This window comes from Lathamus discolor, chromosome 5, assembly GCF_037157495.1.
Source record: "Lathamus discolor isolate bLatDis1 chromosome 5, bLatDis1.hap1, whole genome shotgun sequence".
Lineage (NCBI taxonomy): Eukaryota > Metazoa > Chordata > Aves > Psittaciformes > Psittacidae > Lathamus > Lathamus discolor.
Genome location: NC_088888.1, coordinates 69442103 through 69458979, shown reverse-complemented (window position 1 = coordinate 69458979; position 16877 = coordinate 69442103).

The window sequence follows — 16877 nt, the reverse complement described above, 5'->3', positions numbered from 1 at the left end:
AGGCTGGCAGGAGCTGCCGAGGCAGATGTTTGCCCACGTCTCCCAGCAGAAGTGCAACCGAGTGGTGACTCTCCAGCAGAGGGGAAGAGGCACAGATAAAATCCTCAAAGCAAGAGCGTGGTGCACTCATGAAACCTGATTCTTTCCTAATTATTTCACTTAGCACTCTTAATGTTGCCAATTATACAAGAGGGTGCAATTATTCATGCTATAGGAATTGCGACATAAAAGCAGGTCAGCGGACTTTTTATTATTAGATAAAGTTCATCTCTCCAGAAATATTCTCATGGGCCAGTCTGTGGCAGACGAATGAACTCTCACAGGAGTGATGAACCATTGCTAATTCTCCCTTGATCCGTATGCAGAGCACGTTTCACCATCCTTGTCATCTTTAGCACTATCAGCGAGGTACCTTTTAAAAAACCTGGAAGACCCTATCACAGAGGCCCCCACAGGTCCTGCCCTGGGAATAATGCAAAATTAAAAATAAAAATAATTAAAAAATAAAGTAAAAAAAAATTGGTGTTGTTTTAAGTAGCTCAGGAATAGCTTTGTATAGACACACTGAAGTCAGGGCTACTGTGATAGATCGGAGAGCATAGGACAGAGCAGAGCAGACCAGGAGTTACTTCTTTGTCCAGATCAATTAGCCTATACTCTGGCAATTAGAAGTAGTTAAAATTGATGATGCTGCCAGCTATCTCTTTGAATACGTTTATTTACAGGCATGTATACAATGCCCTGTTTCCTGAGCAGGGCAGGAATCAAGAGGAAAGCTCCTCAGTCCCAGCTCTACACCTCTTCCAGCTCACACTCTGCCCAGAAAATCAATTCTCTTCCTGCTTTGCTTTCTTTTTTTCAGCAGCGTGTTTCCTGTCCTTTTCTTTCCATGTCTCAGATTTTCTTGGCTGTCCAGCTCATCAAACTCATCTTCTCCTTCCCCTAAATGGGTTCGTCTCTGACCAGGTTTACAAACTATCATACAACTGTTGCATTTGTTTTGGTCCTGAATGTTTTACAGTTGCTACATTCACCACTTCTGATCAGGTTTCACCTAACCTCCACCATAAAAATAGAACAGCCAAGTAACCAAAGTTTGGTAATGCTCAGTGACAGTGGGCTTGAAGAAAGAAATCTTCATGCAGACACTTAGGAGAAACCTGCTCTTTGAGGAAGTGTCTGCTTAAAACCTGCCTCTTGAATGGCTTCTGTAGTCACGGTAGCAAAAAGGTTTATATCCCTTTTGCATTTCACATCCTATCTAATGTGACTGTAGACTTCTTAGTTATCTATAGTCGACCTAAGAGTAAATGTCTAATTTGCTTTTAATCCTGCTAACCACTTGGAGCAATATATCTAGCCACCATGAGCTTCACAAGTTTATTTTGCATTGTGTTAAAAAGAATTTCTTTGGATTTGAAGTGGTAATAACACTTTCTAGTTTAGATAATTGTTTCATCTGGCACTACCAGAAAGAATATGCAATCTATTTACTTTGTCTATTTTAAGTATGATATATTCCACCAATATATTCCCACCCTTTTATATTCTTTCCAAACTAAGCAGTCTTACTCATTTCAACTACAACTCAGATGGAAGCAGCTCGTTTCACAATCAATCACCTCTGCTACCAAGAAGGCAGCTTCTGCTTCACACTTCTTTTTGAGACAAAAGAAGTAGAACTTTGACCAGAATTCTGGATTATGTCATATTTTATGGTTTGTGTCTTCATAGCATGTCAGATAGGACTGTACCATGTTCTGTATTCGGCCCCATTCTTTGCACAGCCAACCTTTCAATCCTTTCACCTATAGCTGCATATTGATCATCTACTTCCACTGAGCTCTTAGGTTATCCCAGTTGTTTTCCGAATTATGCCGTATGGAAGACTCTAGAGGTGATTCATTGCCAGCTGTTTTAGGTGTCTGTCTGAGGATGTTATGACATACTCTCTGGAGATACCTATTTTATACATCAGGCTCCAAAATGAGCCTTCACGATCTAGTTCCAGTGTAGACATCCAAGAGCCATAAGGAAACTAGCTTTGTTTAGACATCTAACTTAAAGACAGCTGAGTTAGACTGGGTGTACTCCACCCAGTCCTCCTCTTGCTTAATGCCATCTTCCCTTTCCAGAAGACAGAAGGAAAAGATTAAGACCCCACCACACAGAGACCCCGGTGGTCAATGTGCAATGGACCCAAAGAGATGCTGAGCACAGCAGGAGCATGCAGCAGCTGGCATAGCAGTGGTCCAAACCCCCGCAGTGGCTTCTCCAGAGATGAGTTTGGCCACCTGCCTTTTTAGCTAGCAAGACTCCGGCATATACATAGTCCTGCCTTCTGCTGTAAGCCACAGGAAGACTCAGGCTAACAGCTCATACACCTGCACTCACTGCACAGAATCAAAATTGCATGCAGACAGAAGAAAAAAAAATCCCAAGCCCACAATATTTTCCCCATTACCCCATTAAACCTATAATGAAGAGGAGAAAGGGAAACATGAGCAGCCATGAGAGGCACACTTACATGACTGGGTGCAGACAGATGTAATCTCACTCCAGTATGAAAAACAAAGAGCTGCATTACTGCAGGGATGTGCTTGAGCTAAAAACTCACCTCTATCTCCTCAGACCTTAGTTTCATTGCAGGAACACTGGTGGGGATGTCAGTTGTGAAGACCTGCTTGACAGAAATGAGTGTGAAATGCAATACTGCTTGCTCAGCTGTTTGACTATGTTAAGTGCCACTAAAACACTGCAAGTGCTACATATATTATTCAACTTTTAAAGGTATAACGGGAACTGGCAATCATTATTGGCCTGGCCAGAGTGTGTGTCAGATTTGTTCTGGCTGGCAATAAAAAGCGTAGCTATTACAATTTGAGTAGGAAAACTTGATCATTAGCTCATATAATTGCCTCATAATATATAAGGACTGGTTTATCTCTCTGTGTTCAGACCAGGGAAATAAGCTCATAATTCTCAGAGCCAGTGCCACCAGCTTTATCATTGGACATATATGGTCTGAAAAGTCCAGCTCAAATTCTGCTCCAGTGGAAATGCCGTATAGACCTGCTGCAATGTGGACTCCAGCGATAACAGGAAATGAGAAAAAAACAGAAACCAAAATAGAGAAAGAAATTCACTCCTACCTTAAAAATACAGCACAACCCCATCTGTTGTTGCCACTGAGTTTCTCTTGCAGCCAGACTTCACCAGCCAGACCAAGGCTGTGCACCAGTGCCTTTCGCCTGCAGAGACCATCAGGCCCACAATCAGAATCAGCTGGGTAAGAGGTACCTAGTCCAGAAGGTCTTACAGAACATCTTCTCTAGTGCCACCATGCTGCCTAACCCAGAAAACACTCTCTAAAATGTTACCATGACCCTTACTCAGTGCCAAAAGAGTAGAAATACAGCAGAAGACATCCACCAGCATCTAAGCACCTAAGATCATGCCATTTAAATAATCATTGTATTAATAAATGAGAAAGTAATGTAAGTGTTCAGGAGTCAGGAAATGACAAAATGAATGTGACCCTAAAGATGTCTTGTGCTTATGTTTTACAATACAGTCCTTAATCACATTACTGATGGGTTTTATCTTGCTTTCAGTACTCAAGATACTAGGTACAGGAATTGCTGTTTTCTGCTTAAAGTTTGCTGTGGTAGCACTCAACCTTTTCTGCCAGTCACCTATATCAATACAGCTACACACCCTCAGTGACAGTCCCACACTCGTATACTAGATCTAATGCTTTCCAGAGCATAAGGTTAACTATAAGTATGCGAGGTATCCCATGAGCTGATTTGACAGCTGAATTTAATGGACTTGCACCAGTCAAATAGACCACACAGTACTTTTTCTGAGCATGCTACAGTGTCATGTCTCTAGTGGGTTACTGCTCTTTGGAGGAACCATTTCCTCCTCAGGTTCTGTAGGAGCAACCTCATTCCCAACTTAAGCTACAGTTAGGCAAGATGAGTAAGCACCCTTGATGCCTATTTTGTTGGATAGTCAGCATTTTTATAATAGCCTCTGTGCTTGGGGTCAATCTCTATGTACTCCATTGTACATGTACAGGCTGTGTGTTTGCCTGAGTGACTCAGGCTGGACAGCCTTAAGAAGGGACCACACGAGCCCATCTGCCTGAGGCGTGGACAGCATTTTAAGAAGTGTGCACTTTGATAAGCGTATTGGGTTTGTGTGGCAAGGTTTTGGTAGCAGTGGGAGGTGCACGGGTGGCTTCTGTGAGAAGCTGGTAGAAGCTTCCCCTGTGTTTGATAAAGTCAACGCCAGCCAGCTCCAAGGCAAACACATTGCCATCCAAGGCCAAGCCCATCAGTGATGGTGGTAGCAACTAAGGGGTAACATAGTTAAGAAGGGGATAAAGTTACTATGCAGGAGCAATTGGAGATGGAGAGAGGAGTGAGGCTGTGAGAGTCATAGAGTAACTTTGGTGGGCATACGGCATCCAGCAGGGTCAACCCACCACAACAAACAAAGAAGAAAAAGGTAAACATGAGATGGCTTTTACAGGCTCTATAAAGATGGAGCCCACCAAGGTCTGGTTCTTTTGAAGCAAAATTCAGGGATGCAGTGAAGAAGGCCCAGCACTGACTACACAGTAAGAAATTAATCTGACAGAGCAGGATCAGAAGGTCTACAGGATGAGGATGGTTTTTGATTTAGGATTAAAGGGAACATTACAAAGAGGAAGAAAAGAAGCAGCCAGTGAAGGTAGATTTTAGATACTACATCTGACCAAACATCCCAGAGGAGCCTGAGGTTGTCCAAATATCTAAATGAAAATTTCAGAGAGCCCTCAGCCCCAGAAAAGAACTTTGCCTGGAGTTTTCTGACCTGTGTCCAGCAAACAGCATCACTCGAGTACCAGGGAGCACAAACAAAACTGTTTAAAAAAAAAGGTTAAATGCAATCTTCACTTGAAATGGGCTTGGCAACAAATATCAACTCAACAGAAAACCTTATCCCTTCTACTCTTCCTCTGCAGCTTTCACCTGTAAAGCTTACCATCAGACTCCTGAGATGGATCTGTGACTGTTCAGGAAGTCATGATAGCCAGCAGGGCCTATTTCCACACAAGGACAGTCCTGAGAACCCTGTTCAGATGCAAAGACAAAGAGACTGCAAGGCACATAGCATTCATTGGCCTTATAAATTTGGTCTATTAAAATTGGGGTTACGTAGAGCAATTAAGTATGGGAGCGCCTCAAAAAACTTTTATGGCCCACTGGAAACCATCTAGCACCATCTTTGTTGGAAGTTGAACTGGGGCAGGTAAAAACACTGAATAAGTTTGGTCAAACACATCAGAATTCCACCAGCATGCAGCAGGTTAATTTGACACTGTAATTATCTGCTACCTGATTTATCATTTTTATAAGAGATGCAACACATTCAAACAAAGATCATCAACTTTTATAAGAGATGACAGCGTTCACTGCTCAAACAAAGCTTTTTTCATCCAAAAGGGGTCAAAACCTTACGTTTTGTGAGCCAGAGCCTGGCTAACCAGACCTCCTTGTATTAGTGTTCTGAGGGTGGCCCAGCAGCAGGGTAGCACAGAGGGTAACAGTTGTTTTGGTTTGAGTCCACTTCGTGTTTTTTAGCCCCAGGCATCACCTCCAGCCACTTGCACTTCCTTAAGAGGATTATTTGCTAGTCATATTTGCTCAAAAAAACATCAACACAATGTGATGCCTTTGCTTAGGAAAATAAGAAAAGTTAATGACCAGGCATGTGTCCAGGAGGGACTACTGATGCCATTAACATTTCTTGCTTATTTAGTGACTTAAAAAAAACAGCAGCAACAAAACCAGACTTGTCTCAAAACTTTTAGTGCAGAGTAGCTGATCTTGGTAACCTCATGCCCCTCTCTCCTCTTCCACCATCCACTTCCATTGCTTAGCCTAGAAGAAGCATTTGGCTTTCAGCTCTCCAGGCAACAGAAACAGTTCTCGGAACCAAAATGTTCCTCCGGGTTGACCCAGGCCAACATTTTTTCAGCATTTTAGGGAACTTAGACTGCAGCTGGTGTCATTTTTGGTAGACAGGATCACCTGGTGGAAGTCATTGTCAAGAACTATCATCTCCCACGAAGGGGTGAGTTGTGATGGGGAGGACTTTGTGCCCCAGTGCTGAAGGCACTGGTGGAGGTTGGGGATGGCTGTGCTTCTCTGAGAGCAGAGAGCTGAACCGAAATCCTCCACTGTTCAGAGCACTGCCCTAAATCCCCGGTGGCCCCTCTTGGCCCTCACTGTCTCTCAAAGAAGGCAGTGGGAGGTCCTGTTCTGGGAGGGCAGATAAAGTTGAACAGGAACCTGCAATCCATTTTCTTTGTCCTTCTCTTGAACCCACAGCTGTTCTTTTAGGGACTGTGGAGAGCACATCCCTGCCTTGAAATAGTTTATGGACCTGTGGAACATTTATGCAAAGCAGAAGAGCTTCAGCAGAAGCTATGTGGAAACTACACCACTAAAAACCACACAGCAGTCCAGTGGAAAACACCTGAGTATGGATCAGGTTTGAATTAGAGGCGGTATTGGAAGGATCATCTCCCACAATCCAAGTGCCTGTCCTGACTCGGTTTAGAAGATCTGGTGTGTAATTGAATGATTTACTGGTAACACTCACATAGAAAAGGCTTGAAAGTTATTATGGATTGGCACTGCAAGTCAAAATTAACATCCTGCTCTGGAAACAACTTATTGCTATGTGCTACTTCTCTCCACCTTCATTTGACACAGGCCTACCAGCAATAGGCAATAGTTCCCTTTCCATATGGGAAAACCTGTTCCTTACAAGAGCAACATCAGTATTCCTTCAATGGCAAGTCTGTAGGTATGTTCTGGGTGGGACCTTTATGTACTGCAGCAGGTTTTCAGCCTCTTACGCAGCACCATTTCTCTATGTCCTTACACATTGCTCCCAAGATAACAGCACTCAATACAAAAAAGGAAAACATACCTACCATGGACATTCACATGTCTCCTTTACCTCAGGACACGGGAAACTCACACTTTCCCCAGAAGAGGAAAAAATGATTATGGTTCCTACTTTCTAAACAGAGAACTTGAAGGCCAAGTGGACTGCCAAAACCTCACAGCCAGAGCTAAGTTTTTAGAACCAGTTGCTGAGACGTTAAGGAAAACTCCAGATATTTAAAGTATATAAAAAAGGGAAATGACTACTCATTGGTAGGTAGGTCACAAGGAACCAGCTGGCAGCATGCAATATCCAATATTTAAAACAGTTGAAACATTTAACACCCCCATGCTGCATTCACTGTTGGAGGAGGTAACACAAACAAGCACCTCTTCAGATATGGTTTCTGAATTCCTCCCTGTTGTGTTACAAAAGTTATTTAGAACCTACTTTATTGAGAGTTGGTTCTGCCAACAAGCTTACTGCCCTGACTGTTGAAGAAACCAACCAGAAAAGGGAGCAAGATTCTAATAACAGTAATGCTCTCCCTGCCTCTCCCCAAAATCAGTTACTGGTGGGCTGTGCGTGGGTTTGTGCACACATACCACTGTCAGGTACAAACCTGGAGGCTCAGTTTGGTAAAGGGGAATAGTGAAAACAACACAAGTATGGAGAAATCCTTCTTCTTGAAGTTTTAACGCAATTTTGGCTGTAATGTAATACAATCCTTCAGTTGAAAGAAATGTGTTGCAACCCAAGGCGGATCTGGAAGTCCCATACAAAATAAGCCAGATTTGTAAATCCGTGTAAAAGCAGTGAGAGATAAATCACATATGTACCCACACAGTGAGTCCAATCCATTCACAGTGGGCATGTGGAGCCTGACCCAGCAAGCATCAGGCTGGCCAAATAGAGATTTTCATCAGTCACCCTGTGGTTTCTCATCTGCCCTTCATGGTTAAGGGTCAGGCTCCTCTTGCTTTTCTAGTGCCATCTGAGCATCCTCTCCTGTCAGCATGGGCACTGGTGACCAGCCAACCTGGCAGCTGAAATGATGGGTCAATAACCTACTGGTACACATCTGGCCAGTGAATCTATACCCTGTCTGTTACATGGAGTCAAAACTACTTCAGCACAAATCACAGAGCTCCTACCTTGTCAGCTGCTAGGGGATGTTCTTCTATAATTAGCTGATGGAGCTTGTACTTGGGGAAATGTGAGTTCTGCCCCTGCTGCGACCTTCTTTTGCTGCAATGCCTCAACACAAAGTCTGGCTACTCTACTGCAAATGTCAAAAAGCTCTAAAATGCTTGAAGTGCTACTCAAATACAAATAGACACCCTCTTCCTAAGCATCAAAATGTTATGAAATCAGCTCCTTGACAGCCATCCGGAGGTACTTTTGTCCCCACTTTGTGCTAGGGAAACTGAGGCATGGCAAGCGTGGGTGACTAGCACAAGGTCATACACGCCAGTGGGAGTTCTGGGAATAAAGCCCAGAAGCTTCTGGCATATTGAGACACAAGCATATATTTCATACCGCCTTGGCAGGCTGCGGATGCTCTCCTCTCCTCCCCGCACTCACTGTGCCACAGAAACAGCCTTTGTTCTCCCGAACTTGCTTCCAAATGTTTCAAACATCACTTCTGCTGTGAACTGTAAAACTTGCATTCGGTCTCTATGGAGCGCTTGTCCAGCCGGTATGCGGCTGTTTCTGCTTGCTGTTAGGCTGGATTTCCTCTGATCCTGAGTGTTTGCCAACTTCTCTACCTTTGATTAGGATGCAGGGTCAGTCTGAAGAGCTAGTCCTGACATTTTTAGTTGTCTTTCGTCCATCACAGAGACCCTCCGGCCACTAACACTGATCACGAGGAGACCCGTGCTCATTTGTTTTTACAAAAAATGTTTAATTCTGATTATAATTACAACTTTTACCCTTTGCTTGCTTAGCAAAAAGCTAAGGCAAAGAGATACACCAGCCCATTAGCAAACCCCGGGAGGGTCTTGAGCTCTAATTTTGTAATTAAACTGCTTGTTGGCAGAAACCTGTGCTGAACGTGGGTCAGGTCTTTCTATGGAGAAGGAAGAATTCGGAGCGCACTTAGGACAACTTGTGAGCACCACAGATAGCCATTAAACTGCTTGTTGGCTCGCTGGTGTTTTTCTCGTGGAAGGAAGTCCTGACCTTGAAAGTTGTGTAAACAGAGGAATTGTACAAATACGTTTCCAGCGCTCCCCTCTTGCCCTGTGTGCAGTACCGGGGATTGTATCGCAAGCTCTCCACACACTGATGATAAGCTGAACTAACAAGAATATGAAGAAAATGCGCCAAACCCGCAGAGGGAAATGAAAATCAAATCCCCTTCCTCGCATCAGCGTCAAATTTTTATTTCTTGACAAGATAGGAGCTCGGTGGAAGGGAAACGAAACGATTAAAAAACAGATAAAAACTGGAGAGAGACCGCATAGCCAAGTCATCCACTGCCCTCCTGTGGCTGCCTGTAAAGCACCTCCAAAGCACTTGGCAGCAGAGGAGGGCCTCATCTTCAAGTCCATTCAAATACATTTGCCAGGTTAGTGGATTGTCTTTAGGTTGTCTTTCCCCGGCACTTAATGCTTGGCTGTTGGCTGAAAGATCGTTTTCAACTAAAACAGGGACAGAATATTAATAATTATTGAGAAAAAGCTAGACAATATTTTATGTGTACACTTTAAAAACCATGGGAAAATATAATGTATTCACAGTTCCCTACAGTTTTTAGAGGAATATAATACTGCATTCTTGTGACAAAATCAATAAAAGCTCTTGCTATACTGGTGTTATTCTCTGAGATTAACCCTGCATTTTTCTTTAATATAAAGCAAAAATCCCTGGAAAATTCCTGTATCAGGCACAGACAGGATTACAAAGTCTTACTCATTTTCCCATGCCATTGCCAAAGGGGCAGGCTTGGGATTGCTGAGTACGTTGGAATCGTTATTTTGTGGCTTTTGCTCCAGCAGCATTTTTGGCGTGTGGTGTATTTGTTGTCAACGCGCATGCGACTGAGGTTGAAGAGGTGCTCAACAATCCTCAACCAAAACTCGACTAAATGTTTTCAGGATTTCTGCTGTTTGCAGGAGCCATTTCCCACTTTTGCCAATCGGTAACCTACATATTGTTAAATTACTGCCACTCTGCCAGCACTGCCGCACTGCGTCGCGTTTGCAATACTGGGAAACACTGGGAAAACAGTGGGAAGATGTGCTGTCACTGCAGGGTGCTGAAGGTCATCTGAAGGACAGGGTGCTTCAGGGGCAATGTCAGTGCAGTGTAGTAACTGAGGGCCAGTTCTCTGCTGTGGATGGTTTTGCCATTGGGCAGGTTGGCAGGCAGCTGCCCCATGCAGTGGCAGAGGAATCCAGTGGAGGGATGTCCTATGCGGCCCAAACCTGCTATGGCCAATGTGCAGATGTGAAGAACCCTCTAAGCAAGGGGATGGAGAGGGGATTTTGAAGAATGTTCATGTATTCCTATTTAAAAAGGGCACCTCAGGAAACAGCCAACATGGAGAAAGACGAAGGCCCCTGGTTTCCTCTCCACCATGACACAGAAGATATAGCTTAGTTGGTGACACAAAGTGAGGCCTGGAGGCATTTGTTTCAGCACAGCATAGCATCTCCAGAAAGCAAATATGCTTGAACAGCTGCATCCAGACACCACACAAGGAAGAATAAGTTGTCAGGAACTGGAAACAAGAGACACTAAGGAGGCAGATTTGTCACCACAAGGGGATCCAGGAGTCATCCAAGTGTGCCAGCAGGACTGCACTACCACCAAGTATCCATCAAGGCAAGCATAGGTGTCTGTAGAAGAATGATTCAGGATGCATCAGGGACCTTCCCTGCAGCTGACAGGAATCGTTCATCAGCGAGGATTCTGCAAAAGGAGAAGAAAGGGGCACAAACAACAGAATTATGTACGTTTCCCTGATGTATAAATATAAATATGGCAAGATTGGATGGGACATCTTATATCTCTCTTCTAGTGACAATACATAACTAAAACCAACAACAGTGCCACATGGGCAACCCCTTAAAGAAAGATGTCAGCATCTTTTTTTCAGCTTCTTCCAGAAGATCTCTTCAGAGTCTCTTTCTACCTCCCCCAGGAAAGAAACCAGGAATATTTATGGTTGAATCGTTCATTGCTGGATCCTCTCCTAGTGAGATGGCAGACTGCACGAACAGGAGGGTGCACATCACCGCGTGCGGGAGCAGCCGGCTCTGCTGGAGACTTGTCAGAACAACCAGGAGGAGGTCGAACTGCAGAAGCAAACGGAAGGCAAACAAGATAGAAGCTCAACTTCAGTGCTCCACAAAGATATTTTGCTGAATGCAAAGTGGGTGGTTTATTTCTACTTCCTCATATATGACTGCTAAGAGATGAAGTACCAAGTAGGGAGCATTAGGCATTTTAGAAACACGATATATCTCTGTTAGATGGTGTAATTGTGTAGCTGAAAGCTCGTGGCATGATTACCCTGGCTTGAATGTTAAACTGGCTGACTACACCTTCCTTAGGATGAGGAGGCTGAAGGAGGGGGAGGATCAGCACTTTAAATTACAAACATCACTGTCTCATTTAGAGTTCTGGATAAACAGAAACCAGTGATACTTTGAATACGTGTGGAATAAAATGCTGACTAAACTAGGCCAGGAGCGGGGTACCTAGGGGCCTGACATCTCCAGTGTCAGTCAATCACTCGTATCTGTTGCATTCTATTCACAAGTCAAAGAGAAAAAAATACTTACTTACCTAACAAAGCCTTGTTTGCTTACGTTTGCAGTGGCCTGATGACAGGAGCTACCCTCAGCTCCAATACAGAGGCAAATAGGCTTAGATTATAGTTAAAAACAGCACTTCTGTTTGACAGAGATTACACAGAGAGCAAGAATGAAAAACCAGTTAAACAGGGACTTGTTGGGCCTTTCCTTATTCGGGGCTTTGTTAGACCAGATCAGAATCAGGGTGATTGACACCTGAGTTGTCATTTTAACCCTGGCACAGAAGTTTGGGGATGTGCAATTTGTAACTGGCCCTGGTGCCTCCCAGCAGCAGGGAGTTGGATAAGGGGCACAGTGCAGGGCTGCTGCTTCAGGCCAGGGCTGCCTCAGACTCATTTCCCTAACAACACTTCCACTCCAAAGCATCACCCTTCTGTCCCGAGTCTGGGTGGAAACAGGAAGTTTAACAAGATCTGTGAGCAGGAATCCCGCAGGACAGCTCATCCTGCTCTAATGTGCTTTGCCTTGTTGAGTGGCATGGTGTGTATGGGAAAACCGCGCTGGAGAGCAGCATCTAGTGAGTTACAGGGATGTACTCAAACCAAAGTAAATGACCTGTGACTCCTATTAGTCATTCCAGCCATGTTTTGGCATCCACGAGATTAGATCGTGGATGCTTGTAATCAGGGCTGTACAAACTATGACTTTATAAAGATGTTTACCTGAATAGCATTTTATTTATCACTGCCTTCCTCACCCCAGTTTCTTCTCTCTCTTCCCATCTCAGCCACCAGAAGACAGCAGAATACATGACTGTCTGTAGAGCTGAGAAACTGATTTAGATGATGAACTTCTTCCTGACTTACAGATCACTGACACAAGTGTGCGCTTCCATTTGTGCGAGTAAAACTTGTCACAGAATCCACTAATGTTTACTCTTTGTGCTAAAACAAAACCTCAAACAACAAATCCAGACGTCTCTCACCTCATTAGCATGGAAAAGAGCTCAGTTTTAAGATCATCTGAAAAGAAGCCATTCTGAGGTCTTCAAGATGCCACCAGACCTGGGAGCATTGTTTTAGATGGGTGAAAGTTTAACACAAAATCTGCCTGTTCACTTTGCCGGCACTGGCTACTTCGAGACAGACTGAACCATCACTGCCATAAAGCAAGCTGCTTCATACAGACTTTGTGAACAGAAACCCACCTGCTGCAGCCACTTGATCTCTACTGTCAGGTATCGGAGTGTTAACAATGATGGAGACACCCTCCGCTGGATCTCACCTCTCTTCCTCCTTAGGAAGTTTTAGATTGTACTAGGTAGGACTCTAAGACCACGCAACAGCCATTAGGTCTGCATGTGCAACATGATTGCTCATCTTCTGTGTTCTCCTCCTATCAACAGCTTCGGGTTTACCCCATTTGTTTAAATGTTTGCTCTTTCCCACACCAGCCACAGCTATTTGCTAGCATGTGTCACATACGTGGTCCTTTCCAACATTTGCCTGATGCTGTCTGGCTCAGGCGATGCCTGTTTCCAAAAATCTATCTATGGATTTAACAAAAATATATAATGATAGACAAGGCAAATCATTACTAAGTACTTGACTTCTATCTTGTTATCCAGCTGCAAAACCATGGAGAGATTAGTTAGCAATCACACCATTCATTCTTGTTCATTATATTTTTAGGCTCATTTTAAGAGCACTAATATTTTCATGGCTTCCAATAAAAGACTGAAGACTTCTTTAACAACTTATCTAAGGGATCTGATACTGTGAACCACTTCATTATGCAGGCTTTAAAAAGATTGCTATTCATTCTGGTTCTCCAAGTGGGTTCCAGATTTATCCATAGCTATATAAACGGTGTCTCAGATTTAGTTACGTTTTCCCCCTCTTTGGTTAAGGTTTGCTTTTGGCTTCACAGCTAAAAACTAACAATAGTTATAGCAGCCAGAAATTCTTCATATCATCCTCAACCTTTCACAACCTATTAGTATTCTGCAAGATTTCGTAGCTGAGCTACACTGAAACCCAGGCACTTCCCAACCCACATCTGTTAGGACATGTACACAAAAGTAAATGTAATCTTTTGAACTATTTTAATGAGAATAGCAGGGCTAGCATTGGCTTTCAGATGACAGCTGGGAGAATATTTACTATTCAGATAGCACTAAGCCTGAGAAGGCAGAATAGCTACAGTCCTGCCTTTACAATGTGTGACAGTACCTTACAGCTGAAATATTACAGGGAAGCTTTCTGGAGCTGTAAGAGGAAAATCACGGGCTGCACAACTTGCACATCAGCTCAGGAGGAAGCAGGCACAAACTTCACCCCCTGCGTTTTCAAGATGCACATATCTGGGAGCCAGCTGATTTCATGGTGGTGCTTTCTTCATCACAAACCTTCACATTTTTCCCTTCTGAATCACTTTGTGGCAATAAATCACTGATGATCTTCAGCAGCAGGACCAAAAATTGGGCTGGGTGCAGAGAAAGGCTGTGGTGGGGGGAATCTTTCCTGTATCCCCAGGTGACAGTAAGCATGCTGCTCCAGCTCCAGGCACCTCGCATGCCTTTCCCTGCAACCACTTTTCCCTGCTCCACTGGCTATTTCTGTGATGCTGCATTCACAGGTTAAAAGGGGTGGCAAGAAGCCACCCTGACCAGAGCCACAGTTAGCATGCAGTGAAATTTGTACACTGAATAATTCTGGTTTTCTTTGTCACAGCAAATTGCTGTTTGTGAAATTATGGCAATTTCTCTACGCATACACATAGTCAATAAACCAAAGCTTCTTACTAGACAATAACTGTGCTTCAGGTGGCTCCCAACAAATGCTGCCTTTGAAATGATGGCAAAGCATGGCTCAACCTCAAAGCCTTCCTGCTTGGACAGAGAAAATTCAGGTCCTTTCACTACTGTCTGTAAGGGCAGCACAGCCGCAGCTGTTGCAGATTTTGCTGTGAAGGACAGAAAAAGGCCTGACAGCCCGTGCCTCCTCTCCCCACATCTTACTGTGTCACATTTCTCCTTTAAACAATTTCCTTCCTGTTCTGACAAACAAGGCTCTGTTTTAGACCCTCAACTTCCATCCTAGAGTAATCAGCTCTTCTCTAAAACCCTCTAACCCACATCAAGTGCATCTGCTAAAAGTATCTTTGATGACCATCATTTGTTTATGTCTTTCCTGTCATTGAGCCCATCCACTGGCAATGCTACACCATATTCCACTTTCTTGCACCTAGTTCCAATGTGCTTGACAACTCCGTCTTTCTAGTCTTGTCTATTACTGCATGTCAATAGGGATGTTGTGCAAATAAACTCGTTAGTATTTTTGAAGCTCCCAGAGACCATGGTAATGACTGCCACAGAGAAGCTTGGGGAAATTAGTCATTCTTTTTCCATTGCAGGGCTTGAATCCTGTGCAGCAAATAAGGCTTGAGGGTCACACTTCAAACGAAATCCCCAGCAGCTCATCATTAACCCACCAGTCTCTACCCCCTGCACCAGAGGTCTGAAGTTAAAAATACAAAAAAATAGTAAAAGAGTGACAGAAATGAAATCTGCAGCTTGATACTTAGGCAGAAAGAGGTGGCATTAAAAGTATATGAACGCTGATATTTCCTAACCATGGAGTGCTCAGCGTGACAGCCTGAAGGCTCCTTGAACATCTTCTCCTGTCTGAAATGGTGCAGTTTCCCAGAAAAAGTATGGAAACAGAGGTGATGGCTGGGCTCCCAGGAAAGGACACAGCCCTTCTAGGGTGGGATTCAGCCTGGGATTAAGAGGTGTTAATTCTGATGTCTGACTGTAGGGCATACTCCTCAGCTTCCACTGTCACTCACAGAGCTCTGGGCCATACAGCCAGCACAGCGGGAGCAGTCCAGCTCACCCAGGGCAGATACTTTGGCTCTGCTGAGGAGTCCTGAGGCTGCACAGACCACCTGGAGCAGATCTTCATGGATTTACAACAGCACAGACACCTAGAGATGGCTAGAGAAGTCTTCACATAAAATCAAAAGTCCTTGACCAAGTCCAGAGCCATGCACTGAAACAATAGACTTTCTGTTCTCCGCCTTGTTGCATCACTACTTTTCTGGGATTGTAAACCTCCTGGTAGGCAGTCTGAGCCTGTGAAGAACATTGTACTCAAGGACTCATGCTGGTCAGGTAACTTTGACCCTACCATACCTGCAACCAACCCCCCTACAAGGAACAGGGACAGAATGTCCACCCAGGACCTGGCCGATGGCTAAATTGCTTTGCAGACACCGTTTTTGTGCAATTCCCTTAAGGGTGCTGTCCTGGGGCAGCCTTGGACCACCTTCCTCCATCTCCTCACATGGAAAATGTGTGGGCACCCTCATCTTCTCAGCAGATGATCCTTCTGAAGAGAGGATCAGGCTTACCACCAGTTACTGTGATTGACCAAACTCATGCCCAGTGCCCACGTGGCCCAGAACTACTGTGTAACCTCCAGAGTATTTCTCACACACCTTAAAGTTTTTGGGACTGGTGGATGAACAGAGTTTGTGAGTATTTCACCCAGACAGAAGTTCCCTGGAATGGAGAAACACCTTACCTTGACAGAGCTCTCAGCTTTGGCTGCCAGCTCTTCTAGGCTTGCACTGTTTAACGTTTCAAGTCCTGTATTTCAACATAGGTACATGTTTCTGACCTCTGTGTTATTTAGAGACACTGACATTTCTAGTCTTCATGGAGGAGAAGTCTATAAACACCAGCCTGCCAGCCATAAAGCTGTGAGACAATGAAAAGGAGCTAAAAAATCTATTCAGACTGGTGCTACAGGGTAGGGCTGACACATCTTTTGTTTTTTTCAGGTAGCTGAAGTGCACCCACAACACTGACATCACTTACAAAGTGGTATTTGATGTCCAAGCCTCTGTGAGATATGAAGGCACCTGTGTACGGTCTTGCTCTATCACCTGCACACTGTTGCCCCATATTTCTCCCAGCAAGGCCACATCTCCTGACACATAGTCCCCACACTGCATTTTGTGCAGCATGCTAACTCTGGCTAAGGACTTACGCTTGCTGAGGAGTGTCCAGAATATTACTGTATGATGAAACTAGCACAGTGCTTTGGACACAGACCATCAGGAATGCATAAGCTTTAAGAAGCTCCCTTCTCAGGACTA